Source organism: Stenella coeruleoalba (assembly GCF_951394435.1).
Source record: "Stenella coeruleoalba genome assembly, chromosome: 20".
NCBI classification, from domain to species: domain Eukaryota; kingdom Metazoa; phylum Chordata; class Mammalia; order Artiodactyla; family Delphinidae; genus Stenella; species Stenella coeruleoalba.
The window spans coordinates 27,910,601-27,927,713 of record NC_137166.1 but is presented as its reverse complement, the minus strand read 5'-3'; the positions used below and the strand labels follow the sequence as shown (position 1 = coordinate 27,927,713).

Below are 17,113 nucleotides of genomic sequence, written 5' to 3'. Positions count from 1 at the left end.
CTAAAATGGTAGAGAGCGGCGTGGCCCTCAAGGGTCAGCTGGACCCACCCCTTCACTGTACAAAGGGAGTTCCAGAGGCTGAGAACTAGAAGGACATTTGTTCAAGGTCACATGTCACATTCATATCAGAGTCAACAGTTTCTGTGGCCCCAGCATTTTTATGTATGGATGGATGGATTTTCAACAATATCTGTTGAGTTCTTACTCTGAGCCAGGCCCATATGGTTCATGACTTTGTGAAGCTTATAGTCTAGGGGACATAGGCAGAGATAGATAATATCTAGCCAAACAAAAGACTATATAACCACTAATTGTGCCTGGAGCTATGAAGCAAAAAGGGGTGGGTGGTTGGGTGCTTATACAACTCCTAACCCCAAATCAAGAGGCTATTTGAAAGTTATCTAGTGCTATGGGTCTCAAACTTTGGCCTGTATCAGAATCACCTGCAGGGGTTGTTAAAACACAGATTCCTGGGCTCATCCTCAGAGTTTCTGGTTTGGTGAGCCTGGGGTAGGGCCTGTGAGTCTGCATTTCTAACAAGCTCTCTCCCAGGTGGTAAAGCTAATGCTCCTGGTTGAGGATCCATACTTGGTCTCTGGAATGTAAAAATGCAGCTAAATCCAACTGCCAGCAGATGAAGTGTCACCTTGTTTTGCTGATGGTTTCATTTCGAAGGTGGAGGAAGTGAGCCATGCGGGAAAGTCCTGGTGCAGGTTCAAACCAGGAAGAAGCTGATGGGAATGTGGATGAGTGAGAATCCAGGAGAGGACGTGCCACAGAATCCCCACGCGGCAGGTCCTGGGGAACTCCCTTGTGTTTGTAGAATATCAATGCTAGGCTGACCCCAAGAGTCCCCAGGGTCCACCTCTCCCCACACCTCTCCCATCACTCAGCATAGAGAGTTGAGGGTCCTGGGCTTGGGGGTTGCTCTCTGCTCTGAGGAGGGCCCCTGCTCACAGGGAACCTGGTTTCTCTCCCCAGGATACCACCTGTGGGCTGCAGTCTGCAGGCCTGGGAGCCTTGTAGTTGCCCAGCCTCAAGACCATTGGGGATCTTGGACAGGGGATCTTAAGCAAAAGGTTCTGGAGCGACACCTCACTGGTTAATGCCGGACAGGGCGGGGGTGGGGCGGGGAGAAAGAGGCTACCATTCATAGCATAATTGACATCAGGTGGGGTCATCAGTTACCAGGGAAACCAGCAGCTGGGGCGTGTCCCTCACTGACCCGCAGGTTAAGGACCATCAGGAGGGCAGTTGTTTCCCTTTAATAAACTAGCAGGTGGAGCCACTCTGGCCTAAGGATTAAAACAAGCACTAGCTGGGCGGGGCGGGGCGGGGCGTGGGGGGCGTGGAGGGCGGGGCAAATGCGTTAACGTGAGTGGGGTGGAGGTGAAGCGGGATCTGGTCGAGCACGGGATGTACAAAAAACAAGAGAACTTCTCGAGTGGCCTGACCACACACCGTCACTACCACCCAGGCCTCCTGCTCCAGGAAGGAGAACTTAAGCCTCTTGGATTCCCAGTATGTCTGCAGAGAGGGGTGAGTGGTTGACTCAGCAAATCCCTCCCTTGTCCCTCTGATGTCAGGCACAGGATATTGGTGGGGAAATATGGCTCCTTCCCTCCAGGACTTAGGACCTGACTTCTGGGGGGAGAAGACTCCTCCTAGAGTCTTAATTCAGAGGAAGAGGCACCATGAAGGAGGGAGGGAGGGCATAGCCAGAGGAAGGGCCTGCCCGAGCAAAGGCCTGGTGGCTGGAACGGCAAATCTCATGAGAGAGCTCAAAAGGGCTCTCTGTGGAGGGCCCTAAATATAGACGGAAACACTTGAAATAATTCCTAGAGTTTCTTTTCTGGGGGATTGGGAGCACAATGGAGGGCCAAATTCTCATCTTTTTGACTTCAGGATTAAACTGACTTTTCCCACACTGACCAAGGTAGGTGGTCTTGGGTGCACCTGGAGAAATGAGCGCCACAGCGGGACTTCCCAGGCCGGCCAGCGGTCAAAGCTCCGCACTTCCACTGTAGGGGGCAAGGGTTCTCGGAGTGCGGCCAAAAAATAAGCCCCGTGTACCTCATGTCTTAAAGAAAGTGGACACAGAGTCCTAAAGGAAATCAGGCAACGGGACCAGATGATCCCTCTCTTATCTTGTGACCCTTCTGCCTGTGTGTCTGTTGGGACGACGCTGAGATTACAGAAATGGAACCCTGGTGGTGTGGATTAAGGGGGTGGGGAGGGCAGGAGAGCGCTGGCCAGCTGGCCGCTCGCCGGGCCTTGGTTCCTTGGGTGGGACGCAGTCACAGCCCTCCCCAGGGCCTAGGAGGGACCACTCGGGAGAGGTACCATTTGGGGGGTGGGGACGGGAAGAGAGGGTGGGTTGAGATGGAGTTTTTCATGGGCATATAGATGAAGGCCCTGCAGGCTGTGGGGCCGTCTGCCCCATGGCTCACCTCTGTGCCCCAGGGAGCACTCACAGTGGGCTTGTCATCTGAGGAGCAGTGTTGCGTCTGCCCAGAACCTCCTGTGGACAAGGGTCACCACAGTGGGCACCCCTGAGGTCATGTCTCGAAAGTCTGGGCTGGAGGAGCTTTGGGGACACATGCCTGACAGGGAGGCTCTCATTCATCTTCTAGGCCCTTCCCAGGCGGAGCTGCAAGTGCCCCTGGTTCTCCAGTCATCGAAGCTTAGCAGTCCTGGGTCCCCTTCCCTCAAGGCGCCTCCTCCTGTGGGTGGCAATGCACACCCATGACTTGGCCAGAGCGTGGATCCCTGTTCCTGCTTCACTGGAGAATATTGTCTCTGCCACCCCACGGATAGCTCAGCCCCCCTTAAGGGCACGGGTCTCCTAATGGCGCCTGATGTGGCAGGAAGAGCCCTGGGCTGGGAGGCTCGTTCACGCCCGGCCCCGAGCCTCAGTTTCCCTTCCTATAAAATGAGAGAGTTAGACTTGATGATCCCCAAATTCCCTTTCCATGCTGACCTTGTAGGGTATTTGTCCACATGAGATGACTCTAATGGCGGAGTCTCAGGCTCCATTACTGGGGTGTGCAGGGGGTATTCTGGAGAAGGCCCTGCCCAGAGCTTTCTGTTTCCCCACAGGATACGCTGAGCTGACCCTGCTGTCTTTTTGAATATCTGCCTGTGCGTGTGGCTTTGGTAGAGAGAAAGGGAGCAGGAGCTGGCTGGGTTTCTTTCTTTTTCTTTTTCTTTAAGGAGAGGTTTTTAAAATTTATTTATTTATTTATTTATTTTTGCCTGCATTGGGTCTTCCTTGCTGCGCGTGGGCTTTCTCTAGTTGCGGCAAGTGGGGGCTACTCTTTTTTTTTTTTTTTTTTGCGGTAAACGCGGGCTTCTCACTGTTGTGGCCTCTCCCGTTGCGGAGCACAGGCTCTGGACGTGTTGTAGGCTCAGCAGCCATGGCTCACGGGCCCAGGCTCTCCGCAGCATGTGGGATCTTCCCAGACCGGGGCACGAACCCGTGTCCCCTCCATCGGCAGGCGGACTCTCAAACACTGCGCCACCAGGGAAGCCCGGGGGGCTACTCTTTGTTGCAGTGCACGGGCTTCTCATGGCGGTGGCTTCTCTTGTTGCAGAGCACGGTCTCTAGGCACACGGGCTTCAGTAGTTGTAGCACGCGGGCTCAGTAGTTGTGGTGCACGGGCTTAGTTGCTCCGCGGCATGTGGGACCTTCCTGGACCAGGGCTCGAACCCGTGTCCCCTGCATTGGTAGGCAGATTCTTAACCACTGCGCCGCCAGGGAAACCCTGGCTGGGTTTCTTAGCCTCCCCATCGGTCAACAGAAAGCGTCTCTCAGACCATCTCTCTTCCCTCCCCCACAGCACTGGGCCCTCTTCCCCACCCACCCACCGAGGTCCCATCTCCTGTTCTGACCAGCTTTCTGTATGAGGTGTCACCCATTCTGTGTTCTATGTGGTTCCAGTGCTGGATAGGAAATATGGGACCATAGGGGCTTCAGATCTGGAGGATGGCAGGGAGGGTAGGGGCCCTCACAGAGGTCTGGTTTCTGGTAGAAGAGGAGGAGGATGGAGCCTCTAAAAAGCAAATCAGACCTTAACATGGAAGAGTAACCTCGTATGAGCACCAGCCAGACCACCTTATGATGCGCAAAGCGTGTCTTCTTCCCACTCAGGCTAGAATACAGAAAGTTTCTTTCTGCCATCTCAGTCTTGGGAGGTACCAGGCTCCAGGGAAGGTGTGTGAAGAAAATCCCTCGCTGCCACATTGGCCAAATGGAAGGGGGAAAAGCATAGGAAGACACTGGCATGTGCAGAGTCCCTAGGAGGAACCATAAGAGAGTCAAGAAACTAAAAGGAGGCCGGAGTAGCACAGAGAGCAAAGAGGAGAGGGAGAGAGAGGAGGTCAGGGCCCACACCATGAAGGTGCAGAGGGGGCCTGGCCTTTATTTTGACGGGCAGGAGAGACGGTCAGGAGGCAGGATCTGGGGTGGAGCTTCGCAGAGGGACACGTCTTCAGGTTTGGGAAGACTTGAGGGGAAGGCACCATCTTCTGAACCCGGTTCCTTCCTCCTTGGTCCCCTCTAAATGCTCCCTTGGGCCTATTTCTCTTCCTCCCTCAGGGTCCAAAGAAAGGGTCTGACCCACTAAGCTGACCAGGAGTGCTCCTGGGGGCTGGAAGGCAGGGCCCCTGGCACAAAGAGTCAGAGTGGTTTCACCAGTCCCTAAGTCCTGAGTCCAACGTGGAAATTCCAGGCCTTGGGATGTAAGCCTCCAGGATAGTGACACCAGTTGGGAGACTCACTCCACTCAAGAGAGCACCCCCAAAAGGGTTGGGAAGCCCAGGCCCCCAACTTGATGCCCCAAGGACAGTATCAGGATGACCTGGCAGCCCCAGGCAGCTCCTTCCCCAAAATGAAAACTTTCACCATCACAAGGGGCAGACAGAGAGCTTGCTTGGAGTCTTGCCCCTTGTGGACCCCAGCCCAGCTGGGACCCTAGAAGGCCCTGGGGCTCATTTCTGCTCCAGAAAGGTGCAGCCCCTCAGCTTCCTTTGCCGCCCCAGGCGCAGGAGAGCGTCTCAGCCAGGTCTGCACAGGAGGACTTACAGACGTGGAACCCCAGAGCTTGCCAGGACAGCACCAACTTGCTGGACCCCTCCCAGTCCTGGCCCTTCCATCCAAGCCCAGAAACTCAGACCTAGGCCTACGACAAAAGACCAGGAAGTCCCCCAGCATGGGTGGGGGCATTTGCTGTTTCCTCCAGGGAGGAAACAAGGGCTGCCCAAGGCCAGGTCCTGTGGAAGCACATCCTGCCCCCTGGGCTGCTGACCCAGGACGGGATAGGCCCCTGGTATTCTGGACCAACCTTGGGCAATGGGGAACGCAGAGGGAAGGCTTGGCCTTCAAATCTGGGTCCAAAGCCCAGTATCCTGAAATACTAATTTTGGGTCCCTCTGTGCCTCAGTTTCCTCGTCTGTTAAATGGGATGATAATAATACCTTCCACATAGGGTTCTGGTAAGAACTGTGTTAGCCTAGAGGGAGTATCACATGGTGGCCAAGAGCAGGGGTTCTGGAGCTGCCCTGCCTGGGTCCAAATCCCGGCTCCTGCGCTGCTAGCTGTGTAATCTCGGCATGTTACCCTCTCTGTCTCTGTTTCACCTGTAAAAATGGAGATAAAAGGGCTGCCGTGAGGATTAAAGGAGCAAGCCCGTGTACCCAGAACACTCTCTAGTATGTCCTCAGTGCTCACATATGCCACCTATTGGCTATACTCCACAGAGATGGTACTTGGCACACAGAGGTGCCCAGTAAATGTGGGCTCCATCCTCTGGTCCCCGTGACTCTCACATCTTGTGTTTCCTACCCCCAAATCCAAACACCCAAGATTCCCTTTGATCTCCCACCAATAAAATCTTATTAGCTTGTTCACACTCAAGTGTAAATGATGGATGGCCATTTAACTTATACCAGAGGAGCATATGCACACCTTCAGCCAAAGGAGCAATGTGCTGATGGTGGACTCCAGGCCACCGGCCGGGCTGGGGGTAGGGAGCATTTGGGAAGGTAGCTCTCCCAGAGTGCTTCAGTGATAACCACCTCAGCAGGCCAGGTATCTCCAGGCTGGAAAGGGTATTGGGTTTAAGACCCAGCTCTGCTCCTGATTGCTGTGTGACTTTCAGCAACTCACTTGACCTGTCTGGATCTCAGCTTCCTCATCTGCCTAATGGGATAACTTGTCTTCTGCCATCCTCAAGGGGCTGTCCAAAACTAAATGCATCTGAAAATGGTCTGCCTTTGTCTCTCAGGATTGTGGTTATTTGTCCACGTGTCCATCTGCTCTTCTCAGCCTGGATAGGGAGCAGGTGTTCAGTGAACATGAGCTGAACTGCAGTGCACATCCTGATCTTGGGGCATAATCCCTCCTGTGCACCCAGTCACAGCCACATTCGCATTCTCATCCATTCCCCACCATGCCCCGCAGTGGCCCGGGGAAGCTTGGAATACCCCATTTAGCAGATGAGGAAACTGAGACCTGGGGAAGTCAGGGCATTTACCTGAAATGGTGGAGCTGGTCATCACCCACAAGCACTTGGCTGCAAAATCCGTGCTGTCACGTGATTTCTGGATATCAGAGTTGGTGCTGGAAGGGGAGCAGTTTCCCTTCTCACAGGGACGTGGGACCAGCAGAAGGAGACAAAAATATAAGGACACCTATTGGCTTCAGGCACAGCCTACATTAGCCTGAACTTTAGGTCGATTCTCGTGACCTCTCTGCGTGGAGGGGTTCTTATCCTACAGATGGCAAACTTCAGGCTCAGCGAAGTAAAGGCATTTGGCCAGTAAGCTGAAGAGGAGGACTTGAAGCCAGGGGTGTCTGACACTGATGGTTGTGCCTGTGACCATCACCATGCAGTGCCCTCACCCACACTCACACACACCCGGCTGGCTTGAGAGGCAGGGGGATAGAAGAGCTGGGAGTGGAAGCTGCTGCACTCTGGGGATGTCGTGGGAAGGTGGGCGGATGATCTTCCTAGAGGGCAGACCTGTCCACGGGGATGGATGTATCCTCTGCAGGACAGGAGCTCCTGTCCCCGGAGGAATGCAAAAAGCCAGGGAGGTTGTAGTCAGCTCTGAAAGGGTAGTGGACTAGTGGCCACTCAGGACTGCTGCTGACCCCCGCCTGGGGGAGGCTTCTCACCCTCCTTCTGCTTCTCCTCCTCTTTGTCCCATCTCTTCCTCATCTCTGCCTGTGTCCCTTGTGTGACTTGGACAAGTTCCTTCACCTCTATCCTAAATTCATAGCGTTTAACACCGTCCAAAGGGCCAAGGGCTCAGTAAAGGCAATTATGGTCATTTTTCTTTTCTCCCCTCCCTCCATCCTGGAGAGCACTGAGGAAAAGGAGGCTGGACCCCCTGGGTTCTAAGTCTCCTCCTGCACAGCGAGCATCTCCTTCCTGTCCTGTCCCATACCGTCTTAGTCTCCAGAGAGGCAGGGAGAGCCGAACTCAGCCCGGGGTCTACTGGCGCGACCCGGGTGTGCCAACCCTCATCCCTTCGCCTCAGTATCGCATCCAGGAAAGGGGCGAGCGCTCCCCGCGTCCCTTGGTGCCGTCTCTGGGTGTCCTCCGTTCAGGTGGCTGAGCTCCAAGAGGCGCGGGACGCGGGCCCTGCAGGAGGGCGTGTGCCGCCCCCGCCCATCCCGCGCTCGCGCCCTGGCCGGGGCACCGAGAACCCACGTGATTTCCCGGCAGAGGCAGCCGGCTCCCCGCGCCCGTCGCCAGGCTGCTCTCCGCGCCTACTTTCAGTTTCGTGCTCAGCGCGGCGAAGCCGGGGGCGCAGCTGGGAGCGCAGCCGGGAGCGCAGCCGGGAGCGCAGCCGGTGAGTGCCCACCACTTCGCGGGGCAGCGGGACTCGGCTGGGGCGAGCTGCGCAGGGAGGTTCGGGGTGCAGACGCCGCGCGGAGCGAGGAGGAGGGTATGCCAGAGGACTCTGGAGCTGGACGTACCCATGGCCAGGTAGCTGACCTGATGGATGGTCGGGCCGACGGACGGCTGGACTGATGAACGGGTGGGCAGATGGGGCGCCGATGGCGGGGGAGCGCTCAGCCTGCCACCCTGCAGAGTTTGGGGGATGAGTTTCGAGCCGCAGAGGAAAGCAAGTCTGGGTCACCCGGGTTGGGTTTCTGGACGCGGCTGCGTTCCCGCTCCCTCCCATTCCTCCCCACCTTCGCACCGCTCCTGTCACCTCCTGGAGCTTCAACTTCTAATTGTCTTTTAAAGAATTCAGAAGTCCCCGCTGCTCATTGCGTGGGACTTTTTAGCCTAAAAGCGCTTTTTATGATGGACAGTTCCAAACATGTGCAAAAGTAGAAGGAATAGGGGCTCCCTGGAGGCGCAGTGGTTAAGAATCCGCCTGCCAATGCAGGGGACACGGGTACGAGCCCTGGTCGGGGAGGATCTCACATGCGGTGGAGCAACTAAGCCCGTGCGCCACAACTACTGAGCCTGTGCTCTAGAGCCCGTGCTCCGCAACAAGAGAAGCCACCGCAGTGAGAAGCCCATGCACCGCAACGAAGAGTAGCCCCCACTCTCCGCAACTAGAGAAAGCCCGCGTGCAGCAACAAACGCAGCCAAAATAAATAAATAAAAATAATAAAAGTAGAAGGAATAGAATTAGGTTGAGCTGTACAAATATGTCAGTTTTGATATAACCAAGCCCCACGTAACCACCACTTAGGCTTCAACAGTCATCACCCCAGACCAGCCCAGTTTCGTCCCTACCACACTTCATTTTGAAACAGATGGCAAACAGACACAGCAGCATCTCAACTGAACTTTCCCACAATGTACTAAAGTAAGGAGATTTTAAAAAGACATAACCACAATACCATCAGCATAACTTTAAACATTTTAACAGTAATTCCTTAATGTCAAATCTCCACAGGCTATTCCTGATGAGCGTTTTAACCTCATAAGTAATAGATGAACACGTGGGTGCCCTTTTGTTTACATGGGTGTCGTTTTGCTACTTGCTTTTTGCGTTTCCAAGTCGTTTTCAGCCATTTTCTCACCCAGGGGGCCAGGACCTGGAGTTTGCTGGGATGGCCATTTGGGGAGGTGCAGGGAGGCCCCCCACCTTCAGCACCGTTTGCATCCATTTTATACATCGGGGTTCTTATGTTCCCTTTTTAAGAGGTTGGGGGTTCTGCAGGCTTCAAAAGCAGTTTGAAAACCAGCACTTCCAAGCCTCCCAAACCTGGGGATGGCAGGAGGTAGGGTGTACCCGGGGCCAGTACATGGAGCCTCATCCCTCCAAATTGCTTTTCTTTCTAAGAAGCAGTAAAGCTCGGAAAGCACTAGGCTTGGTCTCTTACCAGAGAACAGAGCAGGGGTGAATCTGATGATTTCATGGTGCATGCAGGCCCCCCATCCAGCGTGCTTTCCTCAAATCTTACCGATAGCACCGAGTGGTCATTGATTATGCCCACCTGCCTCCCCTCCAAAGCACAGCGCCAGGACTTCCGTGGTGGCACAGTGGTTAAGAATCCACCTACCAATGCAGGGGACACGGGTTTGATCCCTGGTCCGGGAAGATCCCACATGCCACGGAGCAACTAAGCCCATGTACCACAGCTACTGAGCCTGTGTTCCGGAGCCCGTGCTCCGCAACAAGAGAAGCCACCGCAGTGAGAAGTCCACGCACCCCAACGAAGAGTAGCCCCCGCTCGCCGCAACTAGAGAAAGCCTGCGCAGCAACGAAGACCCAACGCAGCCAAAAACAGAAACAGAAACAAAAAAACAAAGCACAGCACCAGCTAGATTGGAGCCTGGCGTGGGAGGCAGAAGGACCAGGGCTCTCAGCACCTTGAATTTGCTTGGTGACCATGGACTATTTTATCTCTCAGAACCTTGGTTTCTCATCTGTAAAATGGGGATGATAACATGTCCTTCAACGTACCGCACCAGCATGAGGAGTGATGGGTCCTTGACGAAAGCAGACAAGCGGAAGGGAAAGTTCCTTGGAAGAGTTTCCCAATACGCTTGGCCATATTCCTCCACCAGATACAGAGGTGCCTGGATGTTTGTAGGGCCAAGTCAGTCTCCTTACAGCCAACACATATACCCACCTCCCCTCTGAGAAAAATTCAGCCAAATTACTTAGTATGTCTTCCCCTGTCTGTTACGGATTGAATTGTGTCCCTGAAAAGGATACGTTGAAGTCCTAACCCCTCTACCTCAGAATGTGGCTTTATTTCGCACAAAGGTCGTAACAGATGTAATTAATTAATTAAGATGAGGTCATACTACAGTAGGTGGGTCCTTAATTCAGTATGAATGGTGTCCTTATAAGAGAGGAGGCCAGCACAGGAAAATCGAGATACACGGGGAGAAGACAGCCATGTGACACAGGCAGAGATTGGAATGAGGTATCTACAAATTAAGCAGGTCCAAGAACTGCCCAGAAACCACCAGAAGCTAGAAGAGACATGGCAGGGCCCACCCCTAGAGGCTCCAGAGGGAGCATGGCCCTGCCCACACCTTGGTTTCAGGCTTCTGGCCTCCAGAACTGTGAGAGTATAAATTTCTTACATTTTAATCCACCCAGTTTGTGGTTCTTCGTAGCAAAGCTAGGAAACTAATTTGCCATCCCAGAATCTCTCCTCTGCTTTCCACAGAGTCCCACTAAGGATTAAGCAAATTAAATACAGGTGCAAATACTTTGTAAAAACTTTTTGGAGGCCTTTTAAGGATGTAAACTACGGGTTTTCTTTACCGGATCTATTTTTTGAGTGTTGCTGGTAGCCCAAAGTCTATCTTGGATGAAACTCAGTCTGCAAGGCAAACACCCAAATGATTTGAGAAGGAAACAAACAAACAAAAAGTGAAAAACTGATCAGTCTGATGGTTAGTGCAGGCTGTCTGGAGAAGGGAAGGCTTTTGGTCCCTCAGACCACCCTGAAGATCATATCTCTGTCATCGACTGCCCTTAAAACCAGGAGGAAGTGGTGAGGCAGGCAAGCACTTGGTTATATGTGGGACTTGTTACCCATAAAATAAGCATGCTTATGTAACCTGTATGCCATCTGGGGTTTCCTAGATCCTTGAGAGCTGGGTGAAATTGCCATGAACCCCCATTATGCTCCTTTGGGGGGCCCTAAGTATTTTCAAGCTCTCTGTGGATCTGGAAGGTGGAGATGAATGTCAGAGTAGTGCTTCTGGCCATCTCTGACCCCAGACTCTTCTTCTGCTCTGCAGTCATCCTCTCTCACTAGTAGAGCAGGGCATGAAACCAGTAGGTTTCCTGGGGTGAAAAGATGGGAGACCTGCGGAAACCTGAGTTCACTCGTTTACCCTGCCTGTTTCAACCCTGATTCTCTGTGATGGGACTCCTGCTACATCCTGTGAGTCACTCCAAAGTCTTCTGATAAATTCCCAGACACAGGAGTCTTTCCCAGAAAGGTATTTAGCAGCCCTTCTGGCTGGGATGCCTCTGACATTTGGCAAAGGAGAACCTCAATGAACTCGAGGGAACGTTGAGTTCACACTCAGATGACCTCTATTCTCAGTTTGCTTTTCTTCCTTCCAGACTTTTTTCTATATGTGTATATTCCTATATGTGTATATTCCTATCTTTTTTAGTGGACTCATAACATAAAAACGAAAATGGAATTAACACTTTTTAAATAACATGGAATTATGTATTAAAGGAAGATTAAATGCTATGATATCCTTTTTTTAATTGTTTAGTTTTCAGTAGCTAGTACATTCACATAGTACAATAATATAAAACAAATAAAAAGATATGTAATGGAAAGTAAGTCTCCCTCCCTCCCCAGTCTCCTGGACACCTGATAACCCTTCCTGAAAACAACCAATGTTATCAGGTTCTTATGTCTCCTTCCAAACACAGTCCAGGTGGGCACATGGAGATATATATATATATATATGTGTGTGTGTGTGTGTGTGTGTGTATATATATATATACACACACACACACACACACACACACACACACACATATATATCCCCTTCTCACAAGTGGTAGTATACTGTATGTAGTGTTTTTTATCTTGTTTTTTTTAATTTAATGTAATTTGGAAATCTTTCCACATCAAAACAAAAAAATCTGCCTTTTTTCTTTTTCTTTTTAACAGCTACATAGTATTTCAGTGCGTGGCATAATTGATATAACTGTTGTTGGGCATTTAGGTTGTTTCTCATCTCTTGTTATTTCAATCAGTGCTGTAACAAATATCCTTGTTCAAGCATCGTTTTTGCCTACGTGAGAATAAATCTTTAGGGAAAACATCCAGGAGTGTGTTTGCGAGGTCAAGGGGAAAATATGCAGTTTGAACTTTGATAAATCTGGCAAATTACCCTCCTTAAGTGTTGTACTAATTTTCACTCCCACCAACATGTATGAGGAGGCCAGCTTCCCACCCATTCCCCAACACATGTTATCAAACTTCTCCATATTTGCAGATCTGGTAGACAAGTAATGGTGTCCTATTTTTTTTCATTTCTCTTATTATGAATGATTTGGGGCATCCTTTCAAATATTTAAGGCTCACTTATAGTTCCTTTTCCATAAACTGTTCATATCCTTTGCATACTTTTCCATTGAGTTGTTGGTGTTTTTCCTATTGAGCTGTAAAAGCACTTTACATATTAAGGAAATTAGCTCTTTGTAGTATGAGTATACTGTCATCTTAAGTGGCTGCATAGTTGTCCAAAGAATGGCTGAACCGTAATCTTTGTTAAACATTTAATTGGCTCTTGTTTTCTCCTACTACATATGGACTGTTTCCTCTGTTTTATATAAAAAAAACAAGACGTAACATTTTAATTCTTTCCATAGCCCTTCCCAGAATTCCTCTCAGGGAAGGAAGTATTTCTGGAAAAATACCTTGATAGGATTGGGGTGGGTGGGGCCTGTGTGCAAAGAGGTCAGCAGGGACCGGGACATGTCGGGGCAGGGCAGACTCGTGGCATGGAGCATGTGTATGTGCTGGGAGTGCCATATTTGCCCCTGAAAAGAAGGAAGAAGGAGAGGGGAGAGAAGGGAGGATGAGGAGAAGGTGGAGAGAAGGTAGGCCACACAGGAAGAAGACCCCCAGAAACTTCTTGGGGATAGGATAGCCAAAGGGCATTTTCGCTAGGGTGATGCCCCTACTTCCTGCAAGGTGGGTAACTGACAGCACAGACTCCAGCACAGGCTCCATTCTGCAACCATTAACCCGCTCAGCACACATTTGCTGAGTTTCTACATGCCAGGCCCTGCACTAGGTACTGGGCTACAGCTAGGAGTACGACAGAGTCCCTGCCCCGGGGAGCTGATGTGCCAGTAGAAACAGACAGTACGCAAGTACACAAAGATGTGCGGTAGACATCAGGTAGTGGTGACTATGGTTCAGGAAGACAAGGCAAGCGAAGGGGCAGGCATGCTGGGGGCAGAGGGAGGGTTGTGTTTGGAACAGAGAGGCCAGGCATGACCTTTTCATAAAGGGCTCTTGGGACAATTGAGGGGAGTGAGGCAAGGAGTCGTGAACCATGATGGTGCCTGGAGTGGAGAAGGGAGGGGAGGAGGGAAGGGAAGGAGGAGTTGTTAAACTCACAGTTGTTTAAGCCTCTTATGAGTGAATTTTTTACCTGTAATTTAACAAAGGGCTGGACCTGGATCAGGAGCCCTCTGTCCGAGGAGCGCTGCCTGTGGGGAGGCCGTAAGCTGCCCCAGGCCATGGTATTTCAGGTGGCTGTCTGAGCCAGTTCATCTGTAGCAGGAAAGATGGGACTGCCCAGGTTGACGTCCAGCCTTGCGGTGAACATCCTGGTGACCAGAGCTCTGCTCGCAGTCTGGATGGTTTCCTTCAGCTCCACTCCCATATTCTAAAGCGATATATGGACTTTAGTTTTATTTTTATTTTTTTTATTGTGTTAAAATACACATAAAATTTCCTATCTTAACCATTTTTAAGTGTACTACAGTTCAGTGCTTTTAAGGACATTTACGTTGTTGTGACTCCATCACCACCGTCCATCCCCATGACTCTTTTCATCTTGTAAAACTGAAATCCTATGCCCATTACCCAGTAACTCCCCATTCTTCCCTCCCCCCAGCCCCTAGCAACCATCATTCTACTATCTATCTCTATGGATTTGACTACTCTAAGTATCTCCTATAGGTGGAATCATACATTATTTGTCTTTGGGGGACTGGCTTATTTCACTTAGCTTAGATGTCCTCAAGGTTCATCTATACTGCAGAATTTCCTTCCTTTGAAACACTGAATAATATTCCATTGTGTGTATAATCACATTTTGCTTATTCATTCACCCATCAATGGACACTGGGTTGCTTCCATGTTTTACCTATTATGATCAATGCTGCTATGAACATGGGTGTACAAATATCTCTTCAAGGCCCTGCTTTTAATTTTCTTGAATATATATCCAGGATCCAGGGTCATAGGATAATTCTATTTTGAATTTTTTGAAGCACCTCCATACTGTTTTCCACAGCACCTACACCATTTTACATTCCTACGAAAAGTGTACAAGGGTTCCAGTTTCTCCACATCCTCACCAACACTTTTTGTTTTCTGGTTTTTTGATAGTTGCCAACCTAATGGGTGCGAGGTGGCATCTCATAGTTTTGATTAGCATTTCCCTAATGATTAGTGACGTTGAGCATCTTTTCATGTGCTTATTGGCCATTTGTATATCTTTGGAGAAATGTCTGTTCAAGTCCTTTTCCCATTTTTGAATTAGATTGTTTTGTTGTTGTTGAGTTTTAGGAGTTCTCTCTATATTCTGGATATTAATTCTTATCAGATTTATGTTTTGCAAATATTTTTTCCCATTCTATGGGTTGCCGTTTTACTCTGTGGGTAGAGTCTTTTGATGTATGATTTTTAAAATTTTCATGAAGTCCAATTTTTCTGTTTATTCTTTTGATGTCTGTGCCTTTGGTGTCATCTCCAAGGAATCACTGCCAAACCCAGTGTCACAGCTTTCATCCTATGTTTGCTTCTAATAGTTTTATTATTTTAAGTCTTACATTTGGGGCCTTGATCCATTTTTGTTTTTTGTTTGTTTGTTTAAATTTTTATTTATTCATTTATTTTTGGCAACGTTGGGTCTTCATTGCTGCATGTGGGCTTTCTCTAGTTGCGGTGAGCAGGCTTCTCATTGTTGTGGCTTCTCTTGTTGTGGAGCCCGCCTTCTCTAGGCACGTGGGCTTCAGTAGTTGTGGCACTTGGGCTCAGTAGTTGTGGCTCATGGGCTCTAGAACACAGGCTCAGTAGTTGTGGTGCATGGGCTTAGTTGCTCCGCAGCATGTGGGATCTTCCCAGACCAGGGATTGAACCCGTGCCCCCTGCATTGAAAGGCGGATTCTTAACCACTGTGCCACCAGGGAAGTCTCCCTTGATCCATTTTGATTTAGTTTTTATATATGGTGTGAGGTAAGGGTCCAACCTCATTCCTTTGCATGTGGATATCCAGTTTTCCCAGTACCATTTGTTGAAAAGACTGTCCTTTCCCCATTGAATGGTCTTGGCATTCTTGTCAAAAATCATTTGACTATATATGTGAGGGTTTATTTCTGGGCTCCCTATTCTGTTCCATTGGTCTGTATGTCTGCCTTTATGCCAATACCACACTGTTCTGATTACTGTAGCAAGTTTTGAAATCAGGAAATGTGAGTCCTCCAGTTTTATTTTTTTTTCAGGATTGTTTTGACTATTTGGGGTCCCTTGAGATTCCATATGAATTTTAGGATGTGTTCTTTAATCTCTGCAAAAAAGAAGTCATTGGGATTTTGATAGGAATTGCATCGAATCTGTAGATCACTTTGGGTAATATTGACTTCTTTTTTTAAGGAAAATACATTTTTAATTTTAGTTTTAGTTTTTTAATATTTACTTATTTATTTGGTTGTTCCAGGTCTTAGTTGCAGCTCTCCAGCTCCTTAGTTGTGGCACGTGGGCTCCCTAGTTGCGGCAGGCAGCCTCCTTAGTTGCAGCTCACCAGCTCCTTAGTTGCAGCTCGCCAGCTCCCTAGTTGCAGTATGTGGACTCCTTAGTTGTGGCATACGAACTCTCAGTTGTGGCATGCATGTGGGATCTAGTTCCCTGACCAGGGATTGAACCTGGGTCCCCTGCATTGGGAGCATGGAGTCTTAACCACTGCGCCACCAGGGAAGTCCCAATATTGACGTTTTAACAATAGTGAGTCTTCCAATCCATAAACATGGGATATGTTTCCATTTATTTATGTCTTATTTAATTTCTTTCAGCAACATTTTGTACTTACATTGTACAGATCTTCCACCTCCTTGGTTAAGTTAACTTCTAAGTATTTTATTCTTTTTGATGCTATTATAAATGGAATTGTTTTGGTTATTTCCTTTTCAGATTGTTATCTTTCATATTTAGAAACACAACTGATTTGTTTGTGTTGACTTTGTATCCTGCTGCCTTGCTGAATTCATTTATTAGTTCTAACAGGTTTTTTGTGGAGTCATTAGGGTTTTCTACATAGAAGATCCTGTCATCTGCAAACAGATTATTTTACTTCTTCCTTTGCAATTTGGATGTCTTTTATTTCTTTTTCTTGCCTAATTGATCTGACTAGAACTGCCAGTTCTGTGTTGAATAGAAGTGGTGAAAGCAGGCATCCTTGCCTTTTCCTGATCTTAAAGCAAAAGCTTTCAGTCTTTCAACATTGAGTATGATGTTTGCTATGGGTTTTTCATATATGACTTTTATTATGTGGAGTAGTTTCCTTCTATTCCTGGTTTGTTGAATTTTTTTTTTATCGTAAAAGGGTGTATAATTTTGTCAAATGGTTTTTTCTGCATCAATTGAAATGATTGTGTGGGTTTTTTCCCTTCATTTTGTTTTTGGTTTTGGTTTTTGGGTTTTTTTGCGGTACGCGGGCCTCTCACTGTTGTGGCCTCTCCCATTGCGGAGCACAGACTCCGGATGCACAGGCTCAGCGGCCATGGCTCACGGGCCCAGCAGCTCCACGGCATGTGGGATCTTCCCGGACCAGGGCATGAACCCGTGTCCCCTGCATCAGCAGGCGGACTCTCAACCACTGCGCCACCAGGGAAGCCCTCCCTTCATTTTGTT

At 49.4% G+C, this 17,113-nt stretch overlaps 1 protein-coding gene across 4 annotated transcripts in view; it reads left to right on the top strand.

The window, feature by feature from the left end:
* The first annotated feature begins 1,186 nt into the window (after window positions 1-1,186).
* Window positions 1,187-17,113, top strand: part of NLRC5 (NLR family CARD domain containing 5) — a 95,506-nt gene continuing 79,579 nt past the window's right edge. For 3 of the 4 annotated variants that reach the window (XR_013825212.1, XM_079906717.1, XM_079906715.1), the window contains exon 1: window positions 1,187-1,539. The gene's annotated coding sequence lies outside the window, so the exon portion shown is untranslated. Of the gene's footprint in view, window positions 1,540-7,838; window positions 7,858-17,113 lie in introns of those variants that run through there. The other variant, XM_079906716.1, reaches the window with a different exon arrangement.